This window comes from Ambystoma mexicanum, chromosome 10, assembly GCF_040938575.1.
Source record: "Ambystoma mexicanum isolate Mex_15411 chromosome 10, UKY_AmexF1_1, whole genome shotgun sequence".
NCBI classification, from domain to species: Eukaryota; Metazoa; Chordata; class Amphibia; order Caudata; family Ambystomatidae; genus Ambystoma; species Ambystoma mexicanum.
In genome coordinates this window covers 790,468,085-790,483,024 of record NC_090932.1, presented here as the reverse complement: position 1 = coordinate 790,483,024, position 14,940 = coordinate 790,468,085, and the positions used below count along the sequence as shown (strand labels likewise).

At 43.7% G+C, this 14,940-nt stretch overlaps 1 protein-coding gene across 1 annotated transcript in view; it reads right to left on the bottom strand.

Annotated features, from left to right (window-relative positions):
* Nucleotides 1-14,940, bottom strand: part of RSRC1 (arginine and serine rich coiled-coil 1) — a 1,885,372-nt gene that overhangs the window by 318,004 nt on the left and 1,552,428 nt on the right. The window lies entirely within an intron of this gene.

Here is a 14,940-nt window from a genome sequence, read left to right as displayed (position 1 = left end):
CATGAGGAGGAGGAGGCGCTCAAAGAAGCGGCCCTCGCTAGCTGTCGGATCCCTAGGGGGCTGGCCCTCCAAAGCACTGGGTCTCCGCTCCTGATCAAAGCGCTGAGGTGCTTGAGGGTGTGTAGCCTTAAGGCTGCGATGGGTAGATGTACCCCTGAGGAGACTACCTGTACCAGTCTGCCACCACTTCCAGATGGAAAGGGGACTGGAACCTTCTTGCAAGGGACATTAAATGGGTGAGAGCACGGGCGGGCCCCGAGTCGAATCCAAGCTGGCATCTGGCCTAGCAGGCTCTACCACATGCTTATCCACCATTTTGGGGCCTTGTGCCATGCACAGGGTGGGTGGACGTGAAGGCCCTGAGCCATGTGCAGGCTCAGACATGGGGGGGGCACACCCTGAGTCCCGAAGCAGTAACAGAAGCGTCGGCCTCAGAGAACACTCTGGTAGGTGCTGACTCCTTGACGGCATACGAATAGCCCTGACACACGACCTCAGAGCGAGCTCCAGTAGGCTGGCCGCCCTCAGCACCTGTGCCGGTAGTTGGACTGGATCACGGCGATGACTGACTCTTGGCGGTAGAACCTAACGATCCTTTACCAATTGGGGTCGAAGAGGAGGACAAACTTGATTGCCCTTTGGAGGACAGTTCGGTAGGGCCCCTGAGCCCCTAGACTTGGGTTCCGGTAGTCTTGGCGGCCTACGGTCTGCCCACGGATCGCTCGGACGAGCCCGCCAAGACCCTTGGCTTGTGAGACGGTAGCCTTAGAGGCATCAGGCCTGCCAGAACCTGAATCCAAGAAACCCCTCGGAAGGAGTCACCACGCTGAGGAGCCACACTAAACAAAGGGCCTACCTTGTCTTGACGAGAAGTCCTGGAGACTAAGTCTTTAAGGTGCGCTGGAGGAGAAGTGTCAAAGATCTCCCTCCAATGCGGCAACCGATTCTTCAATACCCAGTGACCGAGAGCGCTGCAAGCCGGGCACGTGTCCTAGCGGTGGTCGGACCCCAGGCCCTAAACATAGAGCACATGGGGGTCCGAGCCCAGGAATGAGTGGTCGCAGGACGCACATCTCGTGAATCCTCCTGCAACCGACATGCCCCGGGGGAGGAGAGGCACTGGAGGGAGGTGAAGATTGAAAAACAAAACAATAAGGAGCAAGCAGCAAGTTAAAAAATTCTCTGCGCCTAGCTGCCAGGTCCAATACCGTCAGTGCGGAAAAAGGGACTGAAGTGAGGCGCCGGAGGATGGTGCCTCAGGGGGTGGGGAGGGGCGTTCCCACGCCGGGAAGTCAAAGGGGAAGATCAATTTTTCTCTGCCAAAAGGTTCCGGTAACGTCCCCATGTTGGGGGATGCCCAAAAGGATGGAGGAAAGATGACGGGACGTACAAGTATGGCCTTTCGACCAAGTCTGCTATACTATTTTTAACTCTTCCAGTAGTATTTCCAAACTCTATCATAAAATAATTGCAGAAGTAAATCCTTACCTTTATATGGTAATATGTTCCTCAGACAATCTAGAGCAGTACTATATAGATCCACAGAGCATGGAAGAATGGCATATCTGTGTCTCAAAAAATACTACCAGGCAGCTCACCTTTGAGTATTAGATGAGTGGCTCAATCCAGACCCCAAGAAAGATCGGAAATTATTTAAGTACAGTGTGGTAGGTATTCCATTAAGATATCCCATTTGGATCCCTAGAAACCTTACACTTGTAGCAGTATATTAACCTTCCTCAATTAGAACTATCAGCCAGATTTGTGATCACATTGCTCCTAGACTAGGTGCAATATCTTTTTAGGTCCAGCCCTTTCAGTCTATAATAATCCTGAATTCTCTATTGAATGTAATCATTTAAGCTCTTGCAATTCGAGGAAAGGTGGTTGTGCATGTGTTTCCCATATGTTTACCAATCATTTGTTGAACACAAAAATGACTTTGCAGAGGGTAATAGATTTTAACATGATTAATCAAGACATTGGGTCGCAAACAGATAGCTGTACAGGAGGTACTAGATAACTAACAGCATTTGAGAAATTGACTTTTGCTAAAGATCTCAACAGGGGTATAGTTTCAAAGCTCTAGAACATTATTATTTTACATTTTTTTATTTAAAATGTTTTCAGTACCCAAGGTACATTTACATAATATTCTAATACAAAACATAAATAACATACTTTCACAAATACAATTCATTATTGTTACAATTATCACACACATAGCCCATTCTTTCTCTTTGAATTGCTCGCTAGTACTATTCGCATTAGCCTTTGGACCTGCACACCTCAATCCTCCCCTTCATCATTCTCTTACCGGTAGCATGGGCATAACTCTATTTGTGCAAAGGGGTCTACCCCATACCCAACAAAGGCTCTGCCTCTCAGAGGGCTTCTTCCATCACATCCTCCAAACTGGAGAAGATAGCAATCAGGAACTTTACCAGAGACACAGGTGGGCGGTTGTCTTAAGTATGTGCCATAGGTCAGATGCTACAAGACCAGTCAGGGAATTTATGAAGAGAGTGAATGTAACAATGCTCTCCTTCAATACCCTGGGGCAGTGCATTCCCTATCACACAGTCTGCAGAGTCTTAGCTCCGCTGAGATCCCCAATTTAGGCCACATCGTGTCTAGGGTCGGAAGACAATCCAGTCTAAACTTGAGATACCAATCTGTGAGCTTGGCTGAAGAACATTTTTGATATAGAGTTAGAGCTCTCTCAGGGGTCAAATACTAGGCTTCCAGCCGAAGATATCTTTTAGGAGGCCCAAGTCTTGAAGGTCTGTTATGATATCCCCATTTCTTTACCCTAGATTTGAATAGGTTGTCAGAGACTGGACCCTTCAAGCGCAGCTGTTCCATAAGGGCCTCACACCTCTTCTTAAATTTGTGCAGAAATGAATTAAATCCATTCCCCATGGTGGGGTTCAGATAGTGGTCAATCTGTGGTCGTTCGGCTCTCGTCATTTAAAAAAAAAAAAGAGATAGAGGCTGCACTTCATCACTTGTGCACACCATGACACTAATCCCAGTTCCAGTCTGATTAATCTCACTGGAACAGAGGCTGGGAGCCCCAAGTCTCTCTTTAAGATACTCCCTTCCTGTATATCCAGGAACATCCGACCCATGCCCAGAGTCAGCTCGGCTCCATACAAGACGATCGCCGAGCTCTTGGCCCTGTAGAACTCAATTAGGGGCAGGAGGGAGAATTCACAGAGCCTACTTTTTACTGCTTTTGCGAGAGAGAGGTGTCGGGTGAAATCACCCTAAAATGCCATTACTATTGGCCGGAGCCAGTGGGTGGCCTGCGCATGAGTACGTGAAAAATGAGGCCCTTGCCCAAACACAAAGGAGAACATTTAGGCATCTAAACCTGGTGAGCCCTGAAAATGTTCCTTGCCACACATGAGTGGAAGACCTCATGATACTTTTGAAAAGGATTCGGAAAGGTTGAGACCATGTTGACAAAAACAGCGGCATCCAGGGTGTAAATTTGTGTGCAAACTTGCACTGCAGATTGGAGATTTTCACTATGACCAAAATCAATGCCTTCAAAGTCCCTCCCTTTGTATGAAAGGCATGCTCGTCAAAATGTGTACAAGATATGCAATCAAGGAACTGTACAATTGTTCATCATGAGCCCGTCATGAAAATACATAATAATTGGCAGAATCCACGTGCAGTAATGTGAAACTGCAACAGAATGAAGGGTCACAGCTGGAAATTTCTGCAGTAAAATTGGAATTGTGCTTTGAAACATGAACACTTGGAGCTTCCACATGTTCAGCTAAAGTCTTGTAAGATACATTATGTTGCCGGTCTATAATCAGTGAATGAACGCAACCACGGTGCAAGGGCTTTTACATATTGAAACTGGAGAAGAGGTCACCATCCCAGCACTGGCCCGACAATTCACCATCCCCCTAAAAATTAAGGGAGCATAACTTGTGGCTGATTAAAGAAACCCAGTGAGGGTAGCGCCCAGGAATTCTCTGATGAGTAAAGGTAAGGAAGTGGAACCTTGATGAAGAAAATTATACATTAACAGGGAGTATAACAACTCTTCTTCTTTTGTAATATGTATTTGCAATAAGTATGTAGAACCCAAAATGCGTATTTGTAAGGAATATGTGTGCTTGCTATGTGCACTTTATATGTATCTCTCCCGCTGTTTTGTTATCTATTTTCACGTCCCTACCTGGGAGAATGTTATTGTGTAAAATACTTAATCTCTCCATTCTTTTTGGCAGATCTGTTAACTCCTTTCCTCTAAAGCCCAGCTCAAAGTCCCTCCATTTGTATTAAAGACATGCTCGTCAAAATGTATACAAGGTATGCAATCAAGGAACTTTACATTTGTTCATTATGAGCCCATCATGAAAAGACATAATTCGCAGAATCCATGTGGAGTAATGTGAAACTGCAACAGAATGAAGGGTCACAGCTGGAACTTTCTGCACTAAAATAGCAATTGTGCTTTTAAAAATTAACACTTGGAGGTTCCGCGTGTTCAGCTAAAGTCTTGTAAGATACATTATGTTGCCTGTCAGTGATTGCAGACAACCGCGGTGCAAGGGTTTTTACATATTGAAATTGTGCCATTCTAATAGTTGATATAAGAAAATGCTTGCAGTGGGGGAAAGGCCGGAAGTATCAGTTTCATTTCTGCTGTGGGCTCCTGAGGTGTGATGCTGGCTGTGTTCAAGCCCCATTGCCAACGAGATGGGTTGAGGAATTCTCTGCTCTCCAAGTTTTATGACCTAAAGCTCTTAAGACCACCATAAAATCTGCCGTACCTGGCAATTAGCCCTTTGAAGCTGGTACAGCACCCCTCGTGAAATCACAGCCCCCCTTGGCAGAGGGTGGGGACAGGTTTATGGATGCGGATGATGTCCCATTGCACACATTTGTGAGATATGCTTTTCTTCATGTAATATCCACAATATCCATCACAGAATATTCATGTGCAGATTTCGGGAAAGCTGTCCACAAGCTGCATCTGGACAACCGAAAAGGATTTTGGCGACACCATCATAACAAAAGTTATAAGAAAAAAATTGTGATCTCTGCATAAAGATGACAATCATACAAATTTGAGAACATTTCTAACTGGTGATGGGTATTCCGCTCAGCGAATGCCAGATTTTCCAGTAATATCGTTTGGGCATGAACAATGAAAAACCGTGACGCTGCCGTAGAATAACATACAAACTGCTAGGTCGGACCATTTGATTCACACCAAAATGTAGCGTCTGAATATGCTGACATATATTGTGTAATCTGATGAGAAAGGGTTTTATTAAAAAGTGAGATTTCCAGGTACAGAAGCCAGATCCAACCCCCTGTCTTGTCATATGATTGATGGTGTATCCGCCTCTGGCTGCTCAAATCACTCATCCATTTCTCTGGACCTACCAGCCTGCAGAGGGGGAAGGAACCCTTGACCACTGCCCTATCAGTATCAGTTGTGCAAGCAAAATGACACATCTGTGACGTCATTTGGCTTATAAATAGGTTACTCCTCCTTAACTGAGGATTCTCATTACAAAATCCGAGGTGTGCAGATGACTGCAAATCTGGAGCTATGCTTGAAGAAATTGGGCCTTGTCTTGGAGTGAAGCAGGCAGCTGGAGTAGCTGATTGGGAGGACATAGGGTGGCCTTGACTGACCCCTTTGAGGGTTCCTGCAGGGAAGCTCTGGCACCCCTTGATGATGATAAAGTCCTTTTCTCCGGCAAGTATAGATCTCCCAGCCATTGATTAAATAAGTCTTATCTACTTAAGCACTACCCTAGAGTGTCCCCATAAGGAAAAAAAACCTCTATCCTATATGTTTGTGAAATATAGTAATTTTTCTATTTAAAAGTATTTTATTTGCCTCTGCATGGTGTTAACTCTACCATTGACAAATCCTGTGTTCATCTGTGCATTTAAGTTATTGTTCCTATGGAACAAAATCATCCCTGGTATACCTGTTGATTATAATCCTTTTCCCCCCAAAAAGTCCTTCGTTTGCTTGCATAGTTCATTCATCTCCCCATAGAATAATCTCTTGTTTGCCTGTATATGTTAGTATATCCCCATTAAGAAAACCCTGCAGTTGTCTGTGTAAATCCTTAGTAGTTTTGTAAGTAAATCAAATTAATTCCCCCATTGAATTTCACGGATCGGGATTGTTGAAATTCGAAACCAACAATCTTGTTCCTAGTGTTCTTATTGAATTGTTATACTCAAAGTGTTGCCTCACAATAAATAATCCCATTGTGATCTGAAAACCAAATGTGTCTGTGTATTGTGTGCATTACCACACAAATCCCTATTTGCATCTGTCAGTTTAAACTCCAACTGGTTTCATTAGTGTAAGCAACCCCTTTTGCCTAGAAGTCTACCTGTGAGTTGCCCCTGTCATTTTCACCGAAAAGTGGTTCCTATATGCATTTCTCATTTAAAGCGTGTATGTCATTTTCAGCCGCAGCCAAATTAGTGGTATTTGCATTTTCGTTCGTTTTCCCCAACATTTCTTTTCATCCTTTAAAATGCGATTTTCCTAGAGTATTCCCCTTCCTCTACCATGCTCTGAGCTCGGATTTGGCATTGCCTTTCCTTCGTTTTTCATTGTTTTGAGCTTGCATGTAATTTCCAGCTGCAGGGAATTTAGTGTGATTAGCCTTTTTTGTTTTTCTAAAACTTTTTCACATTTGAAATATCGTTTTCCCCACTCTATCCTTCTTCCTCTATCATGCCATGATCACGGATTCAAATTATATGCCCTTTTATTTCTCATGTGCTGCTGCCTGTGTTAAAATTGGTTTTCCTATGTGTGCTAGCTAGTCTGTTTTGAAGCCCAATTTGTTCTCTAGCGTAAGCAGCCCGAAGTACCCTTGTGTGCTGTTCCCTAGCAGTAGTATCAAATCATTAAAAACTCATTTTTCCATTGTCGCACGGGGGAGCACTTGACCTTCCTGCAATCATTTGAGTGAATGTATTTGGCATTGCTGTTCACAACACAAAATTGGTCGGGCCTTACAGTATCACTTAGCCGGGTTATGTTATAGACGTCCGTCCATTTGTGTTGCCACAACATTAATGGCTTCAGTCATATCTTTGTTCTGATTGGATATTAAAATAATACATTAATAAACTATTCACTGACAACACACCAGCCTGGTTCCTGGTCTATTGGAAAAAGGGGTGTTGGTGGAAATTGGGTGTGAGACGGGTTGGAGGCCTCCTCAAAAACTGGTCTGTGTAATAATAAAAAGCGTTTTGTTGTGCATCACCTTGATTGCAGGGGAAAAATGTCCCGACTTGCTTGTGCTGCTTAATATGTAGTGACAAAGGCTTGCCCCCACTTTTTCTTCCATGTTCTGCGTTTATAGGAGACTGAAAAGCCGAGGTATTGGAAACACTCCACTTTCTTGATTCACATCTCATTGATTTTCCACCTGTAGCTTGTTTGTTTCTTCCTCTTGCTACACATCATCATCACAGATTTTCCCGGATTTACGGTGAGATGGTTCTTAGATAGGCAAGTCATGAGACCAGTGAAGCAGGGCTGTAGACTTGCCGGTGTGTAGTCATTCAAGACTACATCGTGCGCATAGGCAATACAGCCCACTGACAAGTACCCCCACTTCAGGGCAAACCCTCCCTATGTCTTGCCTTCCTCCCACAAGTCTGCTAGGTACATATTAAAGAGAATAGGTGGAACCACAAACCCTTGTCGAACTCCCTTTGCAACAGAGATAGCTCTAGTTTTCTCTGCTGTTTACCCTCACTTTGCAAATATTATGGCAGTATAGCATCTGTATCATGGCTAGGAGGCCTGGGACGATACCCCGACTTGCCAGCTTCTTCCATAAACGTGGGAGATCCATGTTATCGAAAGCTGCCGAGAGGCCTATGGCTACGACATACATATTAGTCGGCCCCCTACCGTTGATCTCCGAGAGACAGGCATGAATGACTAGCCCACGCTGAAGGATTCCCACATCCCTCCTGAAACCTGTTTGAAGTGGGTGTAGGCAATAGGTGGCCGCTGCCCAAGATAACAACTCCTGCAGCATCATAGTGGCGAATACCTTGGAGGATGTATCGATCAGTGAAATTGGACGATAGCTCCCCAGGGAATTCGCTGGCTCCTTTTTTAAAGATGGGAATCAAAATCGGACTGTGCCAAGAGTCAGCACATTTGCCATACGTGGCTATTTGCTGAAATAGGTGGCCCAGGATGTCAGCACAGACAGGAGGATTATTCTTCAGGACCCGGTTAGTCACCCCGTCTGGGCCTCTGACCTGTGAGTTAAGATTGGAGATTATTAGTGCCAAGTCCTCTCTTTCAATTTTGATGTTCCAGACAGGGTTAGGGGACACTACTTTGGCACCCCCATCCCCGAACGCCTCCCCAACCCTGCTAAACCTACCCTTGAGAAAGCTAACCCGGCCTTCCTCTGCTACGCCCTTGGTCTGAAGTGGAGGTTAGAGCCTGTTCTTATTATTCAAGGTTCACCAGATACTTCAGGTGTCTTTGCTTATGAGCTTTGCCAACAGACCCTCGTTGTTATTCATATATTTCTGGCTTTCCTATGTCTACACCAGAGTCTATGTTTTTGCTTTAGCGTGTTAATTTCCTTGTTGCTGACTGACCTGTTCGTAAAGAATTTATTCTTAACGCACCTAATATCTTTTTGAAGGAGGCATTTTCTTTCAGCAACTTCACTATTAAATGGGCAACGCTTTGTATCTAGAGTAGGAGTGAGTGGCCTCCCGGGATCCGACGGCCCATTGCTTCCAAATTTGCTAAGGAGTTTGCAAAACTATTCAGGCGCGGCTGACCCCATTCTGTCTTCTACACTGAGATTGTACCACCACCGGGCGAGCCCATTATTGATGTAATCCACATTGGAACTACGCTGGGCAAGCCTACCCCTTTCACCCATAATTAGTAGTAGTCTGTCACCCAGGGATTCCATGTTATCCAGCAGGGTTGCTACTAGTACCGACAACAGGAAGAGGGAGTGGTCGCTCCTCATGATTTTTAGGATCTGTACGTCTCTCAACCTAGCCAAGCCAATATTTTTCGTGAATATGTAATCAATTATTGATGAGGTGAAGGAGTTAGCCCAGGTTGGGGTATCTTTTGGTGCCTTGTCCACGATCAAGTTATATTGAGTGAAACCTCATCTTGACAGGATTTGGGACCACTCCCTCCCCATGTTGGCCCTTCTCGAGGTCTCTAAAACTAGCCCGCTAGTTTCCCTCATTTCGAGCTTAGCAAACTCATCAGCAGTCACTGAACAGTTACAATTAAAGTCCCCTCCTAAAATGATGGGACCACCCACCCCCTATTTTTATTATTCATACAGGGCACTTTCAATCTCATTCAACATAGTATCAAGATTTCCCATCACTGGGTTGAAGTAGATATTGATTAAGAGGGTCCAAGTTTATTTCTCAGTACTAGCGTCCACAACTTTAGTAATCAGGAGACCCTCACCCGCAGTATTCAGAGGGAGGAGGTGCATCTCCTTTGCGATTTTAAATAGCACTAAAAGCCCCTCCACTGGTGGACTGTTAGTGCCCGTTTTGGCGTGATGGCAAATCGAGGTATATCCATCCAACAAGGGTGGGCCCCTTAGCCAGGTCTCTTGTAAGAAAATGTCCAACACCCCCCCGTCCCCCGGAACATTCCTATTTGAACATGTAACAATGGTCTACCTCAATACTTAAACAAATGGCATACAGAGCTATAAAATGTCATTAGCAATATTTCTTAGGAAGCCATATGGAAGTGCATGGAAAAGGTACAGATCTTTAAGTTGATTACAAGATTGTACCTAACTTCAGCGTTCCAGATATTTTTCAACTGAGAAGGCAAGACTTTGCTCACAGGGTTGCAGGGGTTTGGTAGCTAGTTACATAGAATGGTGGTCTTGGCCAAAATGGAATAGTTATTGGGGGGGAGGGGGTCTAGTCTAACTGAAATTAAACTTAACTGGATTCGCTTTACCATGCTCTCTCAAATTATGCTAATTAGGTATTTGTTCCCAGGACCTTTCTGGGACCTATTCAGTAATCAAAGAAGGGCTAGGTAAGCTCTTGGCAGTAGCCAAACTGTTGATTGCATCCCACTGGAATTCTCACCATATCTCTAATTCTACTGAATGATTCTGTAAAATATGGCAAATGCTTATTAATGAGACATTCCATTCTATATTGCACGACTACCTGATGCCGTTTCATTTTTGCTAATGGGGCACCTTTTTAAGCTATTTCAAAACACTGAGTTTCAAAACATTGAATTTCTTTTTATGTTACTTATTTACCCTTCATACCATAACTATATAATTTACATAAAACAGCATTATATGCTTTAAAAGATGTCTTTTCTTTTGTGTAACCATTTTTTAATTTATTTTTTTATTAAAGTGACTTATCAATAGTTATACAAAAGACAACTTTTAGTCACATTAAAATCCAAATTCATAATGAAACGTTCCAAAATGACAAGCAAAAATCCAAATCCATAGCAAAAAAAGGAAAATACATCACATACAAATGAACAAAACTCTGAGGAAGAAAAAAAGAGTAGCGAGGAGAATGTTGGCTATACATACTCATCAAAAGCAGTCCTCTTTGTTCATTTAAAGATGTAAATCTCCCCAGTTCGTTACTCTAATATTCTACCTCCTTACAGGTGTCACAAATCAGAATCAGGAATTTGACTAATGCCAAAGTTACTGTTACTTTTTCCCCCTCTAACAAAACCTTCCACCATTGATCTGTTGTCCTCCTACCATATTTGACGATTACTTCATTCATGAGTCAATTTCATTGTTTTTAAAGTGCCGGACAATTCATCGCCAGATGTTTTGATGTTTCCTCAGATTCCGGGTCTTGACATAGTCTACAAATGACTACCCTTTCTGTGCCTTCCTCCATTGTACCTACTACCCTTTCTGTGCCTTCCTCCATTGTACCTCTCTAGTGGGTAGTAGATTTAATCGTAAAAGGAGAATTTCTTTCTGAAAAACCGATTGGGGAAAAGTTTTAGGTACCCAGGGATAGTATTCATTTCAATGGTTCCACCATCTTTTTACCATAACCTTTATACTGTGCTTGTTCATCTTGGGAGTTTATCCAGTCCTGCCGGAATAATTTCTTTTTAGTTTTGTTCGGATTCTCAACTAGAGCTTGTACCGACTCTCCCAAATCCGTCAATACAACCATGCAATTGCGGGCCCATTCCTTCAGTGTCGTTTCTGTTCCTTCCTGCAATGCCCCTTAGGGTTGACTTCCATGCATTTCTTAAAAAATGACAAGGTTTTCCAAATAACAAGGGCTTTGAGTGACGTTAACCCTAGTTCTACACAGATAGATTGGATTGGGGTGGATTTAGGAAGGCCCAAGACTCTTTTCCAAAAAAGGCCTTCTAATTTTGACCAATTTTCCATCTTGAAGTTAAATGAAGACTTGGCCCGTAGGACACAATTGGTGGAACTTTTGAACGATAGAAGGCAACTATCGGAAGCAGCGAAAATCCACCAAATCTTTTTAGCAGCACTCTCCCCAGCGCCGCCAAGTTCTCAGTTTTTCTTCTTAGCACTTCTAATCTTGGAGCATCTGTGCCACTGGTATTCATGCACACTCCGAAGTAGATAAGTGAATTTACCACCAGAGTTTTCACACCTTGGAGTTTCCAAACAACTATTTTTCCCCTCCACGTGAAATGTGATCACCCAGTGGGAGGATCATTGTTTGTGTAACAATGGTGTAGTCATACAATTTCAAATAATAAAAACAACTTGATCAGTGGAGGCTCGTCCATGATGGGCGAGGGGGCGTCAACCCACCGGGCCTTGTCCCCCTCTCGCCCAGTATGTTAATGGGTCTTGTGCCATGCACTCGTTGACAGTCTGGCAGTTCTGCAAAGGAAGGAGGATTGCGAGGATTGTTAGTGGATTGAGAGGGAGAAGAGCCAGAGCGCTTTGATGCGCTGTTGGCAGTTTCAGTTCAAAGAAACCAGTCAATGAGCTTTGGTGCGTTTTCGGATGGTAGCGTTGTGTGGTGTTGAGGTATGATTGTGTGTGGTTTGTTTTCATGTCGGGTCCGGTGTTGTGAAGTGTGTGCAGTTTGAGGTGTGGTGGAGGAGTGGTTGTGTTTAGTTCAGAGTTTGAGGCACTTTGAGGGCATATAGTTCTGGTTGTTGATGGGTCTGTGAAGTTAGGTGGCGATGGATGGAGGGTGTAGTGCTGCTTAGCAGGAGTCTGGGTATGTCGTGCTTGCCAGCATAAGGGTTGTGTGGGGGGATTGGATAGACGGGAGGGATATACGGGTTGGGCTATGTTGTTAAGGATTTCCATCTGGCAACACCACACCTTGGTCTCTAGTATGTAGCGCCTAACTGAAGTGCTTTTCTCCTTATTTATGTGGATTCAATTTTGGGATGATACACCACTCATATCACACACCCTTTTCAAATACCCAGGTCACAATGGACCATGAACCAGGCTGGTTGGTCAAATGCAATATTTATTTATTAAAAATTCAAAAGAAATCATACACTTTTTAATATGGGGCAGCAAAAGCCAATGGTGTGATAGTAACAAATGAGAATGTGAGCAATGCACTGTGGCACTTTTTAGTGGAGCATATACACAGCACAACAGAATAGGAGCACTTTTGATTAAGGACAGATAGCACCCAAGTTAGAATTTCCCCCTGCAATGTTCCCTTAACCCACCAAAGATCAAATATAAGTGGATACAAAGAAGCAGCAGGTACTCCGGAATAAGAAACTGAAAACCGAATCTCAATCTTACTTCCCTCCCCAAATAAGAGAGAAAACGGATTTTAAAAACCTTGCAGTGTGGTGAAATGGCACTCGGAACTGGATAACTCAATAAGGAATGTGTGTTAAAAACCTTGAAGCAATATCATTCCTTACTAAAGTAACAATGCAAAGGTACTAACAATCACAAAGAATGGATTACCAAAAGTATACAGTTCAGAAATGAGTGGAAAGTTTAAAATAGCTTGCAGTCAAATAACAGGTTTGAAATGTACACTTTTGCAATTGCCGCCTAAAATTAGCCAAACAGTTTTTAATACAAAACGGGTGAAATACACTGATTTGATGAGTGCGTTTTTTATGTTGGGGTGTAGCTATAGATCACAGGTACACTATGGAAGTGAAATCAAGTCTCCAGCTGGTAAATTGGATGAGTTATGCAATACAGAAGGAGCCGCACTTTGAGTAAAAGGAAGGCGCGAAAAAGAAAAGGAAATCGTGACAAGAACAGTTTTTAATTTACACTAGAGTTACTCAGGCTAGGCCACCAAAGAGGGACACAGTAAGCTCCAGGGTTGATTTGCGAGTTCAACCCTCTCACCCCAGCGCCCAACCCTGGCGGAACCGTCCGATCACTCGAAATAGGACTAATGGTTTAGGATTACACAAGGCAAAATTACTAAAGAGATGGCGCTAGCACTACACATCAAGGGCAGGGTTGCAAGAATGATTGTGGCAGTTTAAACAAGGTATCAGGATAAGGATAGGGTGACTTAGAGAGGGGGAAGAGGACAAAGACAAGATAGGCTATGCGTTTAGATGGGGTGGCAATTGATACTCACAGTCCACTTTTTAGTTTTTGGATTTTGCACAGTCAACGGTTCTGGTCACTACATGGCAGGGCGCCTGGCAAACAGCAGGGCAGTTCTGGTTACCAGGTAGCACTTCTGAAATGGCAATTCTGGTGACTGGATACCATAGGTCATCAGGGTAGCAGGATTGCAGCAACATGCAGTGAGTGGCAGCAGGCCAGGCTGGATCAGGATGCCAAAGGTACCACAGTTTTCTCCTTGTTAATGGGAGATATAGTGTTTTTTTTGTTTTATTGCAGACCTTGCTGGGAATGGGATCGCACTGCTTGGGTGTTGCAGTGGGCCCTGGAGTGGGATCAGCAATGCTTGGCCTGGTAATTTGAGTCTGGATCTGGAAGGTGACAGGAGCAGGAACGCAGCGCAGGAAATCAGGAAGAGTGTGTGCGTCCAGAGTCTTGTCAGGGACCCTTATTTATAGTGCATAATGACATCATCAAAGTAGAGGCTAGGCATGGTTAACTACGCACACCCCTTAACTACTGGGATTGGACAGGGGTGCTAATCTCTGCCTTGCTCTCAACTGGTTGGATTTCCAAGGGAATGATGTCAGGTTTATGAGGTGAGGTTTACAATGTCCAAAAACTCCCAAATTTCCTTTACTTAAAATCCGATGTTTACCAAAAACATACATTTACACCATTGCAATCTCTTGGCAAATTATATACACAGGTTACATATTATGTGTGTGCAGCACATATCCGTCCAATCCTCCAGTCTGTGGGACCCTGTTTCGCCCTTCTGATACATTTTGGTAATTTTGAGCATGAAAGATTCGGCCCAAAACGCCACAACTTTAAACACAGTTGCAAATTATCCCAAGGAATGTATGTACAAAGTGTTATGTTTGCACCATTGATACTTTTCAACTTATCCTCAATACTTTGCCCTTTCTATCCCCAATGTGTCAGTGAGTTCTATCATGTCTCAAAAGAAAGCACAAAAAAATTACTTTTAAACTGCGACATTTGTACAATTTTTCAAAGTCTTGCTGCAGACATAGGAGTCTTTAAAGTTTATTCCTGAAATAGTCTTTGTGAACAAATGGCAGTTCCTTTGTCCCAGGGTCATTTTTTTTCTTTAACTTCAACTGCTGCCAACTGTCATTTCCTTCAGAGCATGGTGGGGGTTTCTTCCCTTGATTGAAGTAATATTGTCCCTTCACACTTCAGGCTTCCTTCCCTGGGAGCTTCATTGTCAGGGTCCCAGCAGAAACGAAAGTCTGTTCAACCCCATAATCATCAGGGGGTGTCAGTATCTGCTGAGAGAGAGCCCTCC